The sequence below is a fragment of the Anas platyrhynchos genome, chromosome 23, assembly GCF_047663525.1.
Source record: "Anas platyrhynchos isolate ZD024472 breed Pekin duck chromosome 23, IASCAAS_PekinDuck_T2T, whole genome shotgun sequence".
Taxonomy (NCBI): domain Eukaryota; kingdom Metazoa; phylum Chordata; class Aves; order Anseriformes; family Anatidae; genus Anas; species Anas platyrhynchos.
Genome location: NC_092609.1, coordinates 1,578,609 through 1,585,722, shown reverse-complemented (window position 1 = coordinate 1,585,722; position 7,114 = coordinate 1,578,609). Strand labels below are relative to the sequence as shown.

At 47.4% G+C, this 7,114-nt stretch overlaps 1 long non-coding RNA gene across 1 annotated transcript; it reads left to right on the top strand.

Moving 5' to 3' along the window:
• Window positions 1-2,265: 2,265 nt before the first annotated feature.
• On the top strand, window positions 2,266-5,042 carry LOC110353625 (uncharacterized). Its single transcript, XR_002404375.4, has 2 exons — window positions 2,266-2,921; window positions 3,614-5,042. It is a non-coding gene; the product is annotated as an uncharacterized lncRNA (long non-coding RNA).
• The last annotated feature ends 2,072 nt before the right edge of the window (window positions 5,043-7,114 follow it).

Sequence of the window (7,114 nt, the reverse complement as noted above, 5' to 3'; positions counted from 1 at the left end):
TAGTGGAGCCCAGAAGAGCAGAGGCAGCTTGAGGGCTGTCTGATCTCAGTGCCATTTGCGAGGGAGATAAAGACAGCCCCAACCTAACAAAGATCCAGTCGCAGTATCCCAGAAATTCCTTTTCTCCCTATTTTCTAGTGTTAAAACTGCTGAGAGGCGATAGCTAACATCCAGGGGACTTTTTCCCTAAGCACGTTCCCGTCCCCCTTCCGCCAACATCTTCTCTGCACTCCTCTGATGTGTTTTTGTCACCCGTTTGGGCCACATAATTACACTCCCTTTTCTTTTGGAAAAAGCTGACACGCAATTATTTTCATGATTAACACTCTTGTGCAGCTAATTGTAATTATACCTTATAATCACAGTTATGATCGTCAATTACTCATCTTTGCCTCATTTCAATGCTTTTCTTTATCGGAGTTTTGGGAAGTTGTCTCGACTGGCTATAGATGCACAACAAACTAGTCCAGCTTCCTAAACTTCAGTTTTTCTCCGTGGGGATTAATTTGAGGCCATAATAAAGGGCAGATCATTGCTGGTGTAAATCAATGCAGCCTCACTGGTGTCAGCACGGCGATGGTGATTTGCAGCAGTTGAGGTGTCAGATATTTTACTAAGAAACCAGTGTCATCTAAGAAAATATATGTGCCTGAGAGTCGTTTTTTATATGGTCTGCACATATTGAGCAATGCATATTTTTTCTTTTTATATCTCTATCCCTTTATATATTTTAGGGAACTAAGAAAAACCTAACCGTCCTGTATACTTGCTCGCTTGCACATTATGCAGCATCTCGAAACACCTTGAAAATACCCAGGAGACTGATTCCCCTCTTGCTCATGCCAACTTTAACGTGATGTAGTTGTCAATTTGAATCAGATGGCTCCTGGTTTACACCCTAGTGCATGTAAACAGCATCAGATGAATATATCAGTTTTACAGGGAGGATAATGGGATAAATTCTAATCCAGGCCACATACAGGAAGCTCGATAGCCAAAGCCACAGAAGATGACTTACAGAATATGATTTCCAGCTCACAGCCTGGTCGGGGTTTTGCTAGGCTTGCTCTAACCCACTGACAGGTGAAAATAGAGCTTTAATTGTAGAGGGTGCCCAGGAGCTCAGCTTCATGACTTAATGAACCTGGACAATGCCAGGTGGGAATACAAAATGGCATAACAGAAAACGCTGATGGAAAACTGTCAGTGTGGTTTCCTTGCTCCATCCTCCTCTGCCCTCTCTGGGCAAGTGCCTTATTTCTGTGCGCTGTGCTGCAGGCTGGCTCTTCCCAGCCAGAGCATGCCCAGCACAGGAGCTGAGCTGCTGCTTTAAAACCTATTCCCCATTCCCGAAGACTTGGATGAATGAATAAGGAGGTGAACTCCCAACCTGGAGATTACTGCTGCATTAATAAAGCAACTGTGAACGAATTGTCTCTGCTGCCTGAGCCAACCAGGATTATTAAACCAGCTCCCTGATTTAATTAGAGTGCTTAAAACTCATGCTAAAAACAAAAATGCAGCTCTCAGCTAGAACCCGAGCTTTGTGCGGGATGGGTCACTGCGAAGGTCAGCTCTTCCCACAGTTTATTCATGGTTATTGAATCAAATGCTAAGGGGGAAGCGGAGGCTGCGCAGAGCTCTTGTCCCCGCGCTGCAGCTCCGGGCGCTGCCTGAGGCCAGCAGACGCTGCAGGTTATTTCTGCCTGCCCAGCAGCTCGTGCGAAATGGCCGGGAGGAATGAGGTCCACATCGGGCTGAAAAAAAAACCGATGCACATGCACCAGAGCTGCCAGCCCCGTTACGAGGCAGACAGAGTGACACAGGTCCGGCTGCCACCACTTGCACCTTGTCCCCGCAGCAGGAGCGGCGCGGCTGGCACTCAATCACCGCGGGCACCTCCTCGCATCAGCAGAAGTTTGTGACACCTGAACTGGCCGTGCAGCTCCTCGGCGGTGCCAATTCAATTAGATGCCCCTTGCCTGAGCAGCAGAACACGGGCCTGAAGTAATGCCTCGTGACTGACCGAGCATTACACGCTATTTAGTCTTTAACTCTGAGGCTGGGTTTGAACTGTGACCACAGGAGAAAAGGCACTGCTGCTTTTTTTTTTTTTTTTTTTTTTTTCTTTTGAAGAAAAGCAATTTTCAGTCTTTGAAGGCTCCATACCTCAGCTGTTTTTTCCTGGCCTCTGCTGCATGTTTTTCCTCATCTGACAAAGGAGCAGCAGCCGGGAGCTCCGGCAGCATCTGCAGACCACCACAAACGATGCTCTGCCCCTCCTGCCCGTGACGGCTCCCCAGCTCAGCCTCTGGAGCTCACCAGCTCTGAGGACACAGCACAAACTCCCTTTAATAATGGCAAGCGTTGATAAGAAGGTGCAGGCGAATTAAGCTTCACAAAAGAAAAGTTAAATGATTCTATTGTTAGCCGAGTAGTTTCTAAATGAACCCATCAAAGTTTGGAAAATTGTTTTAATTGATAGCCAGATTAACAATGAGATAAATAGAGAGATTAGAAGACACCCGTTACACTCAGCTGAGGCTGTAGGCAATTGTCAGCCCCAGCTAATTGTTCAGTTTCACAGTTTTAATGAAGTGCAGCCTCCTGAGCTGAACTGCTCCAGGAGCAGAGCAGAGGACAGCACCCGGAGCCTCCCAGATCCCCTTCCACTGCCCTGCTCCAACTGAGAGACCGGGGCTGGGTGCTGGGCTGGGTGCTGTATGCATGCACCAGAGGAGCTGGGAGGTGCCCAGGCTGCCCTCTGTGCCCAAAAACACTCTGACAGCTCATTTCTCCAGCCATCTTCACAGCACAGCAAGCTCATCACACAGGCTGACTCCGTTAACTGCACAAAATGGGCTGTTCATTCAGGCCAAGGGCTCCATTTGTTCCTGCAACGTTACTTGGAAGAGGAACCGGTATATTTAATTAAGCACCACGTTACGCTAGGCATAGAGGATTAAGCAGCAGGGCAATTTCAGGAGGCTTGATGCTGCGGAGCCAAGAGCAGTGCTGGGGGCTGAGCTAGCTGGGTTTGGACTGCCTGGAAAAAAGGGTTTGTGGCTTTCTGCAAGGTGTTGGGAAGCACAGGGGATGGGTTATCTTGTGAATACTGACGGTGTATCAGTGCAAATAACTCCTCCTTTAATTTTGCTGACAATTAGATAGGTAGCAAGATGTGTTGGGTTTTGGCTATCTGGAAGAGGTTTCCTGTCTGGGATTTTTTTCTCAAAATTCTTATCGCAAACAAAATTTGAAAGACTGGTTTGGGGGACACTGAAAGAGCAGCTGTAACTAGTGAGCTCTGGAGCAATTGCAAGGGCACGGGGGAAAAAAGGTCACTTTTTCCTTTTTAAGCATGTCATCTCCTAGCTTAATTATGTATCTATTTTTAATAAACCCAGCAGAAGCCCTTGCAAGCCACCAGGTTTAGTACCACTTGGTCTTGGGAGCTAGAGCTTTTCCTGGTTTGCCACTGACTTAATAAATAACATCAATCTATATAGCATGCCTGTCCATGTGTCCCCACTTCTACCTGTATAACAAGGATAATGGCAAATGCTCCGAGTTCTAGGCGTAAAATTTACCTCCTCACCATCTTATCTTCCAGCTGCTGAAGGTAAGAAAAGCAAGCACAACTCCGTGGCCCTTCCAGTCCCCAACTGCATGGCGTGTTTTAAAGAGAAGGCACAGCCCAGCGTGCAAATATGCTCCGATACAATAGCTAAATCTTCTCATCTTCCTGCTTGACAGCAATGAAAAATGAAAACAAGTGAGGGTGCCTGGCTTCTCACCCCTGCTCTCAGGGTTGTCTGCACAGCTCCCGTTTGCAAAGCGATGATCATTAAACAGCCACGGTCGGCCCCACGCTGCTCTGGCTTTGCAGTGCTCACAGAGGAATCATCCCGGGGCTCCGAGAGGGGTCACTGGAGTCGTGCTCAGGACCCAGACATTTTAGCAATTGGGAGAGGAAGGCGATGGCAGTGCCCCCCTCTGCAGCTGTGTTTCCTTGCATCCGTTCAGCTTCTAAGGCTGATGGTCAGGCAGAGGACAGAAGCGCAGTTGAGAAAGGATGAAATACAAAAACCTCACAGGAAAAGCTCAAGGGAGCAAGGGGCAGCGGGGAAGGGGAGCTGAGATGCATTGTTATAGCTGACATAACGGGGAGAGAAAAGCAACTTGGAGCTGACAGGGAGGGAGCAAATAGGTAGGGCTCCCACAGCAGAAGAGAATTGCAGATTTGGTTATTGCAGTCGTCTTTGCCAATTTACTACCACGGAAGGTACAAACCTCTGCCTTTCACTGCAAATGAAGATGGACGTGGATGCGCGCTGGCAGGCGGGCTTGCACAGAGGACATTCCTGCACACTAATGTACTCCGAGGAACCCTGAGTTTGTGCTTAATCGGAGGAAAAATACACCAATCCACATATCCTGCTGTTGCTTCAGGTCACCCTGACAAAGCCAGCAGCTGGGGCTCTGGGACCGGGCTGCTGGTGTATTATACCTGCCACTCTTCATTTGTGAGGATGGCAAGAGTTCTGCATTAGCAGGGTAATTCATGAGGCCGTGTTCAGGAGAAGACAGAGGAGATGCAGCGCACGGTAGTAACGCATCTTTGGTATGCATTAAGGGGATTCATCTTATCATCACTGTTCCACAAAGTTTTTAACCATACCCTTAACTTTAAATAGCAAATAAAAATAGAGCCATCAGCAGGAGTCCTTTGTGTATTTATACACACGGTCACGGATCTTTTTATGGAACATCATTTAAAGCGCTGTCATACCAATAAAATGCCTACAAACTACCTAGAGATGAAGCAACGCTGCATTTGCATTTCCTACCTGGCTGTGCCGCTGATTCTTTGAGTCATTTTGCACAGCCTCAATTTTACACAATTTTACACATTCGGTGTGCAGGCACAGAACAGCACAGGTGCGATTGTTTGCCCACAGAACTTGAACCTTGAGAACTGGTGTTCATGTTCCTAAATTCCTCCTCCCCAGGCACTCTCTGCACCAGCGATGATGACCACACAGAGATCAGAAACATCTTCCAAAAAATTCAGGTTGTATTAAGAGCCTTATCCTTAATCCCTCAACTTGAGTTTATTGATAAGAAAATGCCAATTAAGATCCATATTCCCATGCTGGACCCGTAGTCAGAGACTAAGGAGATTATGTGATCATTCTAATTTCCCACCCAAGAATGTTAAATAGTTATAACTTTATCTCATTCACAACAGCCGTGGCCCAGGAGCTCCAGGGTCCTTTTGGCCTATTTGCTGCTACCACTGCAGATGACCCTCGCCCTTCAATCGGGACGAGGCGGGTGGCTTCCCCGTACCTTCCAAGGGAAGATTTCTGCACGGGGAGCGGGCGACGTTTGTTAGCAGTCTGATAAAACCAGAACTGAAGTGCTCCACCTGAGTCCTCATGACAGATCCAAGCATGGATGACAATATTAATGAACAGCTGCCAGCACCAGGAACCATGGCTCTGCTGCCTGATTGCATGAGACAAGAATATAAGCTTACGTTTGCTAAGACTGCAGGAGACAAAGCGTTTTTTTTACACACCTGAATCCACCAGGCACACCTAAAATCAGGGAAGAGCAATAGGACAAATTTGCAGGAGAGACTTCCAACCCACGTGGAGGGCTTGCAGCTGTACGATTTTATGTTTGATACAAATTTATATAAAGTGAGATGACAAATGCAGGTCAGGGGATGTTTTATCATCTTTAACAGCATGGGAGAATACGGATTGAACTGGGAAACCCCACAACGCCTAATTCTTTGTCCTGACAAAACCCAGGTAAAAGAGGGAGGGATTTGGGGATTCAGACCGACTAGCACAGAAGCTCACGAGGCTGCTGATAGCGGCTGGGCAGGGGATGAGATGAGCCTTGTGCTGTTGATTGGTTTAGTGCATCTCCATTAGGTACCTAAAAGCTAGCCGTGAAGGTAACCCATCCGATAACGCTATCGTGTTCCTGTTGTTCTGACATCTTCCATCCCTCTTCATTTTTTTTTTTCCTGTACCCATTAGGCTCCGGTCCTGGATAAGATCTGGAGGGACAGGCTCCTTCTTTAGCTGCTGCTGAAGCCATTAAGCCCCTGCATGAGCTCCTGGAGCTCGCTCCTGGCCGGCGGCCCCGGGCTGCAGCTGCCTCCTGCTGCCCGCGCCTGCAGCACCCGGCAGAGCCGGGCTGGCTTGGCACTAATGCACTATGAAAAGCAGTCATAAAAAATAACAGCTCCAGGCTCTACAGATGTGGGAAAACCGACTCCAGCTTTGGTTATCGCAAGGCATTATTTTTACAGGGACAAAAGAGCGGGGAGCATTTTGTGAACACGCACGCCGACGTTCCCTGGCTGCAGCAGCTTGCAGCCCGGGCAGCGTGAGCCCAAGCTTTCACTTGGTGTTAGGAGGCAATGAACTAACCTTTTCCATTTCATTTCTGCAAACTCCAAACTAATTATCTTTTCATTCTTCTTCCATCCTTTCACTGCCAAGGGAAAGAAATCAGGACAGCACTCCTGGGCTTTCTAGATCTTGCAATATTTATCACCTGAAGCCTTGTTCCCAACAGGAACAGGCAGCACCGAATCTTTTGTGCTTAAATGAAACCAGCCAGGGAGACCAGGACAGACACCGGGAGCATCGTTCTGCAGACAGCCCTGAAGGGAACACAGTGCTTCCATATGGGTAGAGCCAAACCACTAACTAAATATCAGATTTTTTTTTTTTTTTTCCCCTGAGTAGGCACTCAGAAGAGCGAGATGGCTGTAGGAAAAAGATGGAAGAAACAAGAAAAAACATTAAAAAGGGGAAAGATTAAAAAAAAAAAGAAAAAGGAGGTATTAGGGATTAGGATTCAGGCCAGCATTGTCTGCAGCCTTCCAAACCATATGATATATCTAAGGAAGAGGCAGACAGAACATCTGAGCAAAAATTACAGGTGGCTGAATTAATTAGCTCCAAATCCCAACACCCCCAAACATCAGGCGCTGGGATTAAGGACTCAAAGCTAGTTTGCTGCTGAATCCCAAACCTCAGATATTATTTGGATTCAAATTGGAAGTGTTGCAGATGGGTTTGTTTAG